The sequence below is a fragment of the Chrysemys picta genome, chromosome 8 (assembly GCF_011386835.1).
Source record: "Chrysemys picta bellii isolate R12L10 chromosome 8, ASM1138683v2, whole genome shotgun sequence".
Taxonomy (NCBI): domain Eukaryota; kingdom Metazoa; phylum Chordata; order Testudines; family Emydidae; genus Chrysemys; species Chrysemys picta.
The window spans coordinates 26,985,827-27,001,363 of record NC_088798.1 but is presented as its reverse complement, the minus strand read 5'-3'; the positions used below and the strand labels follow the sequence as shown (position 1 = coordinate 27,001,363).

The following is a 15,537-nucleotide window of genomic DNA, read 5'->3' as shown; positions in this document are numbered from 1 at the left end:
GCAGGGTTGTATAGACATTAAATAGGATTCTAGAGAAATAACTCTAAAAACCTATAAAATTTAATACAGAATTATATGATGTGTATGGAATTTGTAAACCATTTTATAGAATTTAACAGAGAAAATTCCATAGAGAAGTTATTCTGCATTCAGGAGTTTTCCATACGAGTAAACCCATTTGAAACAAGCTGGATATATTTAGAAAAATGTATGTTTCTTCAAATACTGGCACGGCAGATTGCTAGGGCTTTATAATTTGAGATAGTTACAAAATTGCTCCTATTTCTGAACTTTAGATCACTAAAGCAACATTAGCTGAGCTGTTTTCACAACCCTATGGGGGGAAAAAAATGAAATGACAGAAAAAGGTCACTAATTGCCTTAGACATATTTACTTGTATTTCCACTTCTTGCAATGGGAGCTGGAATGTAAAACATAGACAAGTCTAAGGCAGAGGGAAGTATATATGTTTTACATCAGTTTGCTTGCTGTGCCTGGTCAAATGAGCATAGTAGGGGGGAAGCATATTTAAAATACTAGGCTTGCTGTGCACGGGAACCAAAGCACCAGAGACCCTGGGTGAAATCTGGATTCCACTGTAGTCAATCAGGGCTTTGCCAGCTTCAGCTGGGCCAGGATTTCATCCCCAGGCTATTCAGCAGATCTCCATGGGAGGCTTCCAGAGTTTGGCACGTAGGGCTCCGAGGAATGCAAGTGACCTGGGGGACATGTCTTGTGGGCCCATTGACAATGTGAATTCACTGTGCCATGAAGCTTCCCAGGTGGAGAAGATTGCAGCAGGCCACTTCTCCTACTCCATCCCATACGCTGTAGTAGCAGCAGCTGTGTCCTGGTTGTGTCAGTGCCAGGGAGTAAGGTTTCTATTCCCCGCACTCCCATGCAGTTTTAAAAGCTAACCCCTTTCTTTCACTTGATAGTTGATCAACATTCGAGCCACAAAAATACCTTTCTGCTTCTTTAAGAAAAGGTTTAAAACAATCGACAATTGGCAAGAGCAAAGCTGATACAAGCACATTCAGATTCCTCATCCTTACCCTCACCTGCAGGCATCCCCATGACTCTACCCTTTCTACACTTCACCTCCTACTTCTTCCCCTCATACGCCTTTCACTCTGTTAACTCGGGGTTTGTCTACACTACCACTTTTGTCAGTAAAAGTTTTGGCGATCAGGAGTGTGCAGAAAAAAACAAACAAACAAACAAGAGGGTCTCCTGTCGACATAGCTAACTCTGCTCTGTTGTGGATGGTTTAATATGCCGACAGGAGAGCTCTCTTCTGCTGGCAAAGAGCGGCTACACAGGAGACCTTACAGTGGCACAGCAGTACACTCCCTTTTGTTTCTTTTTTTCATGCCGCTTCTTATGTCTGGACCAGCCGAGCCCCTTCCACATTTCTCCAGTGACTTCATTCTCCTTCTTCGAGTCCTTCCTCATAACTTTTTTCAGGCTAACATTCCATCTCCAGTCATTGCTTGAGAGCTGCCCATTGCCACTCCTTTGCTAATGTCCCACAGGTCAGGCTTACTAAACACCACAAGCTAACAAAGTCAATCCAAACAAGCTTTGCCAGAGAACATTTCCTATTCTCCTTTTGTGTTGTCACATCCTCCTTTGTTCTCTCTCTCACACACACACACACACACACACACACACACACACACACACACGTTGATAATGGTTTTGCTCACTGTGTAATCTGTATCGAGTAAGTAGCCTAGGACATGAACTTGTCTTCCTTTGTGTCTGTAAAATGCCTAGCACATGCAATAATAATAAATACTAATACAATAATAATGACAATGATACTATCTTTGCTAACCGTGTGTCCTTAGATTTGGGCATGTTGCAAGTGGGTTTGAATAGGGCTGTGTGTGAAAGGTTATGTTTATCTTTGCAACTCTACGTGTGGCTGTGTCTCAGAGGAACTGCTTGGTGTTAATGAAAAGTTGCGTAGTTTTTCTAACACACTAGGGATCCCCTATGAGCTACACCACATGCACCCCCACTTTATAATCCATCTTTACTCTTCTTTTCTTTCCCTCTTGCTCTCTATGCTCGTGTACTTGTAAATCCCCCATTGCATAGAGATTGAGTATTTGTATGATGACAAATCCTCCTCAATAGGGTGACCAGATGTCCTGATTTTATAGGAACAGTCCCAATTTTTGGGTCTTTTTCTTATATAGGCTTCTATTACCCCTCCACCCCCGTCCCAATTTTTCACATTTGCTGTCTGGTCACCCTATATAAACTATCTTGTCTATATTATACGTACAGCTATAAAAATATTTAAAGTAAATTACAGAAATACTTGCGTTTTGTGGGACATTAGCAATTTAAGAATGGTGCCTTTCACTCTAACACTGACATTGATTCCAGCATTGCTACTTTGCTAACCTTTTCACGTGCTCATCGAAAATCAGATATGGATCTAGAATGAAATACCTGATCTTCACAGATACCTTTAAGATACTATCAAATACTAGCAGGTAATCCAGTAACTCAATCTACTTGGAAAAATATGCACCAGGAACTCAATACCGGCAAGAAACCTAATTGAAATGAATGTGTGACAGTGAAACTTGGCAACCTTTAACTAGCCCCCCAAACGCAGCTATTTATACATCTATTTTTTTTAAGTACTTCTCATGATAAATAGGAAGCTGATAAATCTACCAAGACAATCAAAGAAGCAGGCACAATTTTTAAAATATAAAACTTTAGATGGTATTGAGACTTTCTGGATTCCTACCTTTTTTCTATTACAAACTTCTTTTTGAGAGCACTGAACATTGTGAATTTATTTCCCTAATTACAGTTACAGAAGTGCCTTTGCCAAAGAAACATGTCAATCCATCTATTCTAGACAGCCACGGCATCGTAATATACCCTGGTGTGAACGAACCAGATCAAGCTGCAAAAGCACAGCGAGTCGTACATTAGCCATCCCATTCTGGATGTACACGGTGCTCTGCATCCACACACCATGATCCCTGCAAGATCTGGGGATTGTTGCACCTGTTTCAAATCCCAGCAAAGCTCCCTGGAGCAGGTGCATAATGTCTATGGTTTATAAGGTCTGTTTGCACCTGTGCATCTTAACTAATGACTCTTTTCTGTTTGCTCTTGTTTTGATCTCAGGAGCGTGGGAGATGCTGCTGAAGCAGCAGACAGGCAGCTGTGGGAAGCCCCAGTAAAGTACATCAGGGGCATGTGCCTATGTATGTGCCTGCTAAACTAACTACTGATTTTGTCCTTTATCTTTCACAGGCTGCTCCCAGTGGGATTTTAAAAAAGTTCACATTTTAGAAATTTTTATTAAGGTTTTATGTTCTATTTTACTGTTGTGACCTTCTGTGTTGCTCTGGGGATTGGGGTACCAAGGAGGTCGGCGGAACCAAGAGCCTTTTGGTCCAGCTCTGAATAGGAGTGTGTGTAGGGAGCACAGGACCAGGACCAATCACATATTACCTCAAGTACTCTTGGGCCTGCATGCACCTACTGGTAAGTGGCTAGCAAGGTAACAGAACCAGGCACTAACGGAAAGGTGTAGAGGAACATTGTGGGATTGCACTAGGAGGCAACAAAAGGTGCTGAAGCATTAATACAATGCTCCCCATTAATAAAAACTATGAGATTGGGGGGGGGGGGTGGAGAAGAGAGAGAGAAATGCAACAAGGCCATTTCACAGGATTCCCCCTGCCCACACCCATGTTCAGTTGAAGGCTTGTGGGATATTAGGTCCAGGAGTTGGCCACATTAGCATGCGAGTTGGGTGGTCTATACAGCTTGTTGCATTATCAATTGCAAACAATGTTTTACAAATTTAGCCTTTTTTCTGTTCATAACTCTTTTGATCCTAGTTTCTGTATTCATTATTCATGTGTATTCATTATTCATAGCTAATCACCTTATAGTATGAATAATTCTCATCTTATAGGTAGTTCATAAACTGTTCAGTTGGACTGTATGTTATTTGTGCTGTGTGATTGGCCTTGGTATTATTTTTGTTCTTTGATTGGAGGAGTGAAATGTTTGAAACAAACGAATGAATAACAAATGACGAATACTGAATAACAAATACTTTTGTTCATGCACAAATACCCTTGTTTGCACGTGAATACAAGTGATTTTGTATAAAGAACGGCCATTCCCCAAATGTGGGTGAAAAACCCCCTCACATGAATGCAGTCTAATAGCAAATAAGAGAAGTACTCCTATGCTTGAACAGAGGTTACACATTCAAATTGCTGTTTGCAGGTAGTGTTTTGCAATATTCTATCAGCTCCAGTGTAATGCATGTATAAGATACCAAGGGCAAAATAATTCATATTGGGAATGACTGTGACCTGAATCCATTCAGATAAGTCACCAAAAATGTTGATCTGCATAGAATCTTAAAGATTCTGCTGAACTTTACACAATAAGCAACTTTAGCACTACTTATATTTCATAAATTTCACATTATCTGGATAAATACATGTCTTTAAATGCATCTTTTGTATCCCATATCCTTTCCTGGCTTTAAAAGAGTTAGTCCAAGATCAGCTAGATACTGAAGTTTAAAGCTGAGTCTATTGTAATAACAGTAAAGTTTAATGATGCATAGCTGTGAGAGACTGACAAATTCCCAGCCAAAGTATTGATTCCTAGAGAATTTATGAAGTACATACTGTATTCTGTGTCATTATGGTCCATTTTTGGCTGAAAGACTCATGTAAAATAGATTTTTAAATGAGTGGTAATAGCCAGACATAAAGAAGGTATTGATGTGTGTCACGAAGGGTGAAATAGCATGCCAGGTAAAGGCATATAACAAATTGAAAACAACGGTGCTTCAATTCCTACAAATGTAAATTTGTTTTTAGCTTTAATCAAACCTTTGTTTCAATAGGTCTGAATTTTGCCACACCAAGTGCTAAAAAAAACAAAAAAACAGATTTTTAAAATGTAATTATTTACAGTTCGATTTCATGCTTCACTTTGGAATATGTGTCTATAAAATGCATATCTCACTTACAGACATGTTAATCAATATGAATTGTGTACTACATTACAACAAAACTACATCTGAGATTATTAGAAAAAAAATCAAATGCACATAGATCTGCTTACTGGAGCAATATGTGAAAATTAATAGCTTGAACCTCTACAGAACTGGTGGTTAGAAGAAAGGGCACTCTACCTTTTTAAAGTGAGAGCTCTAGTAAAGCTGTCTGATATACCCTGATGAGGTAAAACCAAATTATGGCACAGACAAGACTTGAAAGCAGGCTAAAAAAATGAGGGTGAAGAGAAGCTTAGACAAAGCTGGAGAAAAGGAGAAGAGAATAATTGATTGGGTTGCTAAGGTTTTACAGAAAAGTAACACTGCATTTTAATTGCATTCCAGCAACCTCTTTTAGAGCTAGAAAAAGAGGTCACCTAGGTCTAACAGTGTTAGGGACCTACATAGTCCAGACATAAATATATCTCCCACGCACTCAGAAGCGCCATGAGAATCAGCTAAACCCTCCTTGGAGCAGCTGCTTTTCAACAATTCAAGAGTTTATCAGCCTAATAAAAAAGTAGCTTGGCAGGAAAAAAAAAAAAAAGGCTGACAAGCTCAATAGGCTCTTCTGTGGCCTAGTGGGGCTGAAGAACTCTTCAAGGTCTTAGGCAGCACTGAACAGAGGGCTCTGAACTGGCACAATCATCTGTACTACAAACAAGCCGCAAGACCCAGAGAGAGGTCATTCTTTACGTAAATGTTTTTCCCAGGCAAAATGCAGGAGAATTAAAAGAAAACGGGTTGAATCCAGGGTGCAAGGTTAGAACAGAAGTATCTTTAAGCTCAGGGAATCAGGAAAGATATTCCCACCTGTAATGCAATATCATAGCAGAAGTATTCACTACACTGGCCCAGTTCAAGTCCATCCGTGTTTTTGTTTTTCATGGGTTCAGTAGGATTTATCAGAGCAGCCATCAGTTCTCAAAAGTAATGTGTATAAGGTCTAAATCTCCAGCTCAGGTTTTTACAGGAGTTTTAAGGACTCAGTTTGACAAAGTGTAATTAAGTCAGTTAGTGATTTCACCGGCTTATTTCTTTTCTATTTGTTGTTTATTTTTAAATTGAAATGGCCTGAGCAAATTTACCTTAATTCAAATCTTCCTGGCTATTACCAATTTAAGACAGACCTTTAACATTACTGTAACATAGCTTTCATGTGTTACTATGTGTACACATGTAGTATAGCCAAGTATACATAATTACTGTATCTGACTTCAACAAATCAGCTTTACAAAAACAGAACTGTCCCTTTTATCAACAACATTAACAGTTGAAAAGGGGAAAATAAGTCAACTTAATGGCATATTAGATTTAGTAAATAAGCTATTCCTCCCATTATTAGTTCACTTGATGACAAGTGTTCAGGGACCACCTTTGATCATTGACAAGGCCTCACAAAATTGTATAAACTATCATAAATACCTATAATTAGCAGCATCAAGTTATTTTTGACCTACAGCAAAGGAATGACTTCACATACTTCAGAATTTTCAGGATGTTTACTTACTGATCCATGCTGCTCATTTGTGCTTATAGACTATACAGTTTCTAAACTGCCTGCATGCAGCTGCATGTACAAAAAAGGACATTTATAATGTGGCTGCAGGAGCAGGGACTAGGATATGGGTTGCAGGATGTATGTGATGGAAGCAAGCAGCCAATAGAAGGAGTGAATGAGTGACCCTAAGAAGTAGTAAAGAGTCAGGGCTTCTTAGGCACAGCTTTCGCTGGAGTAGGTGACTTGGGGATTTCTGAGCAAGGAAATTGCCTGCTGTGGTTTGTTTCTACCATGATCAGGGCAACAGGACTTTATGTACATTTGCATGAATCAACAAGTTTAGACCAAGAATATACCTGACTCATCGCCAATTTCTCATCCTAATGGAAACAACCTTGCAAGACCCTGAATTCTGGCTAACCATTGGGGACAAATGGGGAACAATAGTCTAACAAACTAAATCACTGGAAAAACGTTTCTATAATTAATTCACCAGCACATTACTAGGAATAACTCAAAATTAACTGTGTTCTCTGTTGCTAAACGGACAGAGAAAAAGATGGCACACAAATGGTTTCCTGTGTAAACTTTTTACACATAACCACTAAATTCCTCCTAGACTATATTTGGCTCTCAGGCCAGTATGCATCCAAAAAAGTATGCCAGTGCACAGCAAATGGGAATGAAGACATAGACCAATAACACACATACAACAAAGTCAAACCATACAGTAAATGAGTTCTGAATTAGGCTAGATAAAGTACATAATGGTTCAATGTGATTCGTGTATTTATAATACACTTTCTGGTTTTTGTCTTTGGTTCAGGGAGGAAGGCTTCCATTAAACAAACAAACCAAAAATAAAGTCTAGACCATAGTAACTTGTGTTTTTTAATATACTTTTGTTTACTAAGATGGTCAGTCCTGTGGCATTTGTAAAAACAAGACAAAGGTAAGAGCTATCTAATAGAGGGTGTTTAAAAATAAAATGTTTTAAACATTTGAGGGGTTTTTTGGCCTTAGTAGGGATCCTTAACTTTAAGAATGGATCAGTCATTAAGGGCAAGTCTACACTACAGCACTACATCAGATAGCTGCACCGCGTCTGGTGAAGATGTGTTATGCTGACGGGAGAGTGCTCTCCCGTCGGCATAATTACACCACCTTGGCGAGAAGAGGAAGCGCTGTCTGGGGGAAAACGTCTCCCGCCATCATTGCACCTGTGTGGACAGCATAACACCTGGGTCGCTCGGGGTAGAGGGCTTTTTCACACCCCTGAGCAATGCAAGTTAGATCGACTTAAGCAGTAGTCTAGACCTGCCACCAAAATAGTCTCATGTTAGACATTATTCGGACCTGATTCTCCCTTTCCCTGTACCTTGTATACTCATTTATGCCTGTGTGAAGTGAGTGCAAAGGGAGTATAAAATGACTATCCATCAGAATAGCTGTATTATATGCCAACTTTGCACTCAATCCTTGGATGTGCTGATCTGGTGCACAGCAACCCTAGCCTGTATAACTGGCTATGGCAGGATCATCCAGTGCCACTGAGCCAGCACCAACAGCTCCTGCAGCAGATGGAGGATGTGTGGCCTGAAGGAACTGTCTTCCCTACATCCTGGCAACAAAGGACTGCTGTTACAGCCCCTGGGAGCCATTGACAACTGGTATAAATTACACCAGTTTTTAGCCAATATTTGTTAAGTTCTGTTGGAGTATTGGCCTTAAATATATCAGCCCTGGTGTCTTAAAGCTTCCATCACACCCTCTCCGGAGAGGAGCACTTCTGGGTTGCAGCTAAGGATCAAGGCCATGTACCCTGGTGTAATGATTGCCTGAGCTGCAAGGTAGGAGAATCAGACCTCTCATCCCCAGATACAACTTGCTTTATTTACAGAGTTCTCTCCGCTCAGATTCACAGTTGCAGGAAGCTAGTTTCAGCAGATGATACTGTGCAGTTTTACAGCCTTACAGCCATTTAGTTCATGTTATTGAAATCTACTTTTGTGGAGATTATGTAAAAGTATGTTTCCCATAGGACAGAGTCTGACCAACCCGAATGGGTATAAGTGAACTGCTCAAAAAGGAAGAGCAGGCCAGAGCTTACCTAATGTGATCCATCATAGGGGCCAAAGGGAATAATTATCCTCTGCATGACTGGTTTTGCTTTGTAAGTTACCATATGTACTGTCCTCACCATGTTGGAATGCATAATCTGGATGCTGCTCTAATGGTATTTCCCTTGATTATGTCACTCAATAAAAATGATAGTTTAAAAACAGACAGGAAAGTTCAATACAACACATCATCTGATCCATCCTAGCACTGTTAAAGGTACATCAGCCTAAATAAATGGTTCTGATGCTAGTGGGATAGGTACCTCAGCTTTGAAAATCCCACCCATAGTGCTTTGAACAAGAAGAGCTGCATAGAATTACAGAAATTGGAGATGGCAATAGGGACATCTTGCCCATCCATTTGCAAGTAAAAGAGTGACTCACACAGGATGGTGCCAAGAATTGCTATAGTCACTAATCACTTTTATTGAGTTATTGAATGCACAAACATTTAAATGCACCATAAATAGCAAGACCTTATGGAGTAATTATATGTGAGCTCAATTTTGGTTAAGGTAACACTTGTGTGATTTTCAGAGTAGCAGCCGTGTTAGTCTGTATCCGCAAAAAGAAGAACAGGAGTACTTGTGGCACCTTAGAGACTAACAAATTTATTAGAGCATAAGCTTTCGTGGATGCATCCGAAGAAGTGGGCTGTAGTCCACAAAAGCTTATGCTCTAATAAATTTGTTAGTCTCTAAGGTGCCACAAGTACGCCTGTTCTTCTTTTTACTTGTGTGATTGTGAGTAGTAATGTATCTCATCAAAATACAAAGGCAGCAGATTACTGGTTTAAAATATTATATGTAGTTTAAAAAAGTAATCTGCTGATTACACACACACACACACACACACACACACACTTCAGTATGTGTATATCACATACATACAGGTATACACATATGCCATTCTGATATACCCATCCCTCATATCTATGTGCCTATGGATACACATTCAGAAAAAATACAACCTGAACTCTTTTGTACAAACTTCAGAGAAACGTCATAAAAAGAGCATGCTCTGATTTGGTTTTTTTAAATAATTAAAATAACATAACATCCCATCTTCTCTACAATCAAAATCATGTTATTTTGAAGGCCCTTTATAGTTCTTCTGCATCTCTTCCTTCAGTCTGATTACAATCAATAACTTATTTTATATTAAGATATACATATGTAGTACCACACAGTATACTCGATACACACTCACATGCATATATATTTTGGAACCTAATGACTGTGCTATGAACCTGTCCACATTAATATATATATATATGTGGAGAGAGAGAGAGAGAACCTAATTATGGTGTCAGCTGTGAGGCATACTGGAGAAGAAAGGGTGCAAGTTGCATCAGATGGCCTTAAAAACAGTACCCTGCTTCGAATATAGAATACACACATATGCCAAAATCTGGTCTAATATTACTTCTTTCCTGGGGGTTTGCTTTTTATACTTGATAAGGAATGATCAGACTCATGTTATATAAATGTGGGTGATAGACTAAGTACTACAATGATACAGATATAAACAAAAATGATTAAACAAAAACAGTCCTATATTGCATGTATATTGCATTCCCAGAGGTCACAATCTACTTCATACTGGTGGGTTTGCAAAAGCTACATTAATATAAAGACCCCATTCAGATATTGTATAAAATATACCGCACTGTGAGATGTAATATTTGCTCCACAGATGAAGATAACAGCATATCAATCTGCCTGCAAATCTAATGATCTACTTTCTGCTAAAACCCATTAAAAATATCTTTAGACCTTCACCCAAATATAAGTACTGAGAGTGGCTAAGGCATCTGTCCACAGTACACACTGATAAGCTAATTAGTTACCAAACCTTGGGTATGCGACATTAAATATAGTGACTCTTCAGAAAAGTGTGGATGGTCCTCCCAAGTCCGAAACATGATTGCTCACTACTAGGAGCAGAATAATTTGTGTATAGATCCCAAACAAATATTTGACGTGATCCACCACGATCCTCAGTATCACATCTGTTCACCTTTTTCCTGCTCTACCCTATATTCTGGGCCAAATTGGGATCAAGAGGTCTTGTATGGCTGCACAGGAGGCAGTCAGGAAGCTCCACCATTCTGGGAAGAGCCCATTACAACAGTACATCTTGTGGGCAGGAACTGATTACCTGTATCTTATTCAAAGAGGGTGAGGTGGAGTAGGGAGGAAGTGAGGGTATGGCCCCTCCAGCCAATAGGATTATTCTTAGTAGTACCATTGTGCCTCAGAGCCCTACTCCTGGAGCAGGACCCCACTGTGCAAGCACAGAACAAAAAGACGGACCCTGCCCCAAGCAGCTTCCCATCTAAGTACAAGACAAGAGACAACAGATGGATACAGACTAATAGGGAAGTACAAGGAAAGAATGAGATAATATAGGTCAGCATGATAGGCAGTGGTCTCAACCACCAGTGGCCCTAACACTTGTCAAGTTTTTGTAGGCATCACGGCAAAGGACAGTTTTAAGGAAAGTTTTGGAGGAGGATGAGGTAGCTTTCAGGGAGTTCCTCCCAAGTATGAGGAACAACATGGGAGAAAGCATGAAGGCGTTTGTTTGAAAATTTAACAAGTGGACAATGGAAACTGGCATCATGGGCCATTCAGAGGCAAGAGTTGACATCTCATTATGTCATTTTTATGAAACACTGAGATAATAGGATGGGCCATGAAGGTCTTTGAAAGTGAAGACAAGAAGCCTATGTTTGATGCAATAGAGAAGGAGAAACCAGTGGAGGAGAGCTCTGGCCCAAGAAGCATGGCTGATGAACCAGGGGCAGTGATCTGTGTCATCCTTGAGGATGTGAATGAATTAGAAAAGAAGGTCAAAATAAAACCATTTAACCTTCCAGGGCTATGTCCTGCCATTCAGAAGTTGCAGGGATTTTTCTGTGAAAATAATAATAAATACTGCCAATTAGCTCTTGTATAGCATTTTTCATCAGTATTTCATCAGTATCAGATATTAAAGGGCTTTACAAAGGAGGTTAGTATCATAATAAGATGAAATAAGACAGATGTCAGAATGTAGTTCCATCTGAAAAGGAGTTAAGGCTAGTGCATTAAACTCAATGGAGAGAGAGATTTTTACGCTTTCTAGTGATTTAAGAGGAAAAATATAAATTGTGTCTTTCACATCATAATTACATGTTAACTCTGTTCAAAATATTCTGAAGATATCAGTAACAGTAGTTCTCAGTTATCCTAAAAAAAAAAAAAAAAAAAAAAAAAAAAGGATAAATTTGGCACCCTCTGTAATAAGCATGCAAATATAAAAGACAGAAAAAGCAGAGAATAAGCAACTTCCGCTGTATCATTTTCAGAGATATAAATGTCTGACATTAGTCAGGAACCCTGAAGGACTAGTTTCCTCTTGACACATCTATCATATAATGCCCATTCCTATTAAAGGGAGTCGGACATGCAGCTTGAGTGAAGAAGCAAAACCATATTACTGTGATGACTAGCTGGGCTCGTTACTAAGTATTCTTATGAGACAACGGTGTATGTGCTGAGGTAATAATACTGGGCCAATAAAATATGTCTTTTTTGCTTGTGTCACTTCTGATCTTGATGTTTTTGGAAGCAAGACTATTGGTTTCACACTTTCTGCTGACAGACGTGGCAAAGGCAGCCGTGTCTTACCAAATGAACCCACATTTTCAACCCTGGTGGTAGCTATAGTATTATTCCAAGATGTGAGGTATGAATAGCTCAGGTACTCCCTTTTAAATGAACAACCTGATTTTAATTCCCAGGCTGTGGTTGGCCGATTGGTGGCCCCTGATGTTTCCTTTTCCTTGTGACCCCAGCAATATAGGCCCCGTCCCCCAATCTAGGACAAGGGATGATGGCTAGTACAGGTTGCCCATCAGGAACTAGGAGTTTACTGCTGTATGTGCAAACTACTCAAATAGTTTACCAGGTCAGATGCCATAAGCTCAAGACCTGTCTGCTCTTCACTTTGCAGGACACATTGCTGAACATACTGCAACATTAATCATTTGAGAAATTGTTACAAGTAGGGGCTGACATAATTTACCTATACATACAACTCTTAGTTCTGTGCCTTCTATGTTATTTAAAAGGTGTCTTGAGAATGGCAATCTTCAATTGGTTAGACAGAACTGTCAGTTCAACCCTTACCTAGGGAAGGTCCCGATATCCACATACTGCAAATAGCAGAGGTCTATTACAATATTCATTCAGATGTCAATATATCATCGAAAGGTCGGTGCTTGGGACTCATCAGGGAAATAGTTGCTGGAGATTATTGTTACTGCAAGTTTAATTATATTTTAATTATTGTCAGGTTCTTCAGCATGGGCAGTTTTTAATTGTTGTTCAATCTAAATAAATAGTACTTTAGTAAATCTGACCACATAACAGACAAACATTGCTGGATACTGTCTGAAGAGCTCTCCATTGCTCTCATACGTCTTATGGAATAATTCTTTTGTACAAATCATCAATACCACTTTTGGTGGATCTATGTCAATAAACACCTGAAATCACTAAAGTATCAGCATTTATTACTCCATTTATAATTCTGATAGACTAGCAACAATAAACTCCCTTACTGGGAACTGTTTGTTCACAAAAATCTTTATTTTAATAAGGAATTGGAGTTTGAATTTCATATTTTCCAGTCCTCACCTACCCTTCCTGTATAATCAGTGTTGCCAACTCTTGCAATTTTATCATAAGTCTTGATATAGTTGATGTTGTTCTTAAAGCAGCAGCCCCTGGAATCAGGCAGGTATGTGAGAATTGCAACATTTAAAAATAAATAATAATAATAATAATAATAATTTTCTAGCCCTCGTGGTTGCAGAAAAAACCTAAAGGATCAAACCCAGAAAGCAAATAAAAAGAATCCCATATTTATTATTTTAAAAATCTCAAGCCAATATAATAATTGTGGGGGCATGCTGCCTGACTCACAGTCTAACAACACTGTGGCAATACTGTAAACTGCAGGTGTGAAGGGGTGGGGAGCTTACGGGGCACTGCCTGGAAGCAGAACTGAGTGAGATGAGTGGGCTAGGAGCACCCTCCTTTCCTGGCATTTTCAGCCTTTTCACCTGGTCCTTCCTCTAGTTTCTGTAGCTGTTCTAGCCAGCTCTCCTCCTAGTGGAAACACTAAAAAAAGCCACCAGGTACCCTGCAGGCACAGCTGCCAACTTTCACTTGGTAAATAAGCACCCTGATTTTCACAATAAGCCAAAAATCAAGCTAATTACATTTCAAAACAAGGGCAAAACAAGCCAATCCCCAAGAACCCCAACACTCTATGTGAATAGATCCCCCCGGCGTGCAGTCTGGGCCTGTTGTGCAGCCCTGACTCTCTCCCCCACTTGCCCCTACTTATCCCGCCCCTCCCCCCCCCCGCTTTCCAGGAGCCGATAAAAAAAAAAAAAAAAAAAAGCAGCAACAAGCCAAACAAAGAACAAGGTACAACCCCAAACCTAGCCAACAAGCAACTCACAAGCCAATTGAGCCAAAAACAAGCCCAATTTCAGCATTTTTTTTTTTTTTTTTTGGGGGGGGGGCACAGGTTTGGCATGTCTGCCTGCAGGCCTGCTTGGCTCTCTCAAATCTGCCTCACAGCTGTGTCCCGCCCCACACAGAGTTGCTGGTGGCTCCTCTACCCAAAACAGTTACAGTCTGTGGTTGGAGGCCTTTATACCTTCCAGGCTAGATTCCTTTGAGAGACAGAGGGAGGAGTTGAGGTCGATCTGGATCCATCCTGTCAGCTCCTTCGGAGTCCTGACGCTAGAGCACCCAGCTCTAAATTTGTTATCCAAGTAAAAGGTGCTCCATTAAAAGATGTATTAAAAAGCACAGCAACCCTGATTGGGGCTGGGGGGCGGGCGTCTCTAATCTATCTGAGTTTGAGAAGTAGGTTTTAGGTAGGAACAGTATATTCTTTCTACTGGCAGAGTGTAATCTGAAGGTGGAAAGTCAGGAAAGAAATTTTGAAATATCCGAGGGAGGAGGGGATGGAATAACATTATCCAGAGGGAACAATTTCAAAGAAAGAAGATTAGAATAAGAACCAGGATACGACTCTTTGTGTATTTGCAAAATCAGCAAAGCAGCAGTTGGACTGTAACTAACCCAGCCTCCAGGAAAAGGAGAGCCAACCCATTCTTAAGAGGGGAATGCACAGGTCTCTCCAGCATGCAGCTCTGGAACAAAGCAGGCGATCAGGAGCCAAATAGACTAGATCCAATTCCAATCACTTCTGCTAGTGCTAACTTTCTGTAGCAATTACATATCACCTTTAAATGAACAAGCTCTTGTTTGTCCAAGTTGTTCTCTGATGCACCCGAAAACAAAGCCGTTAGTGTTTTATCTGATCTGGATGGAACTGGGCTGCTTGAGGAAATACTTATTGTTACTGTTTTCAGTTAGGGCATTCTGTCTGCAGTGAAGGGGGTGCAGAATAAGAGGACCGAGCCCACCGAAATCATCCTGGCAAGATCTTCTGTTAAACTGTGCACCAAAAGGAACACAGGCTCAAAGGGGCAAAAAAAGTGGGTTTTTGTTGTTGTTATGAATTATCCAGTATAGCTCTGGCTGCAATACTATTTATCCTTTCCTGTAGCATAAACACACGGAGAAAGGCTATTCAATACTTCTTGTCCATTATGGAAACTACTAAGCCAAGTTCAATCCCGATTGGCTTCCCTTGTCTCACAGCCAAGGATGAATTTGGCCCCAATGTGTCCTGCTTTACTCAACGCGGTCCACATAATTTATGTTCAATGCATCTTATTACTCACTTAATCCCATCTGGGGATTGAGATACTATT

The 15,537-nt window shown here is 40.0% G+C and overlaps 1 protein-coding gene across 3 annotated transcripts in view; it reads right to left on the bottom strand.

Annotated features, from left to right (window-relative positions):
* Positions 1–15,537, bottom strand: part of ADGRL2 (adhesion G protein-coupled receptor L2) — a 470,630-nt gene that overhangs the window by 304,267 nt on the left and 150,826 nt on the right. The window lies entirely within an intron of this gene.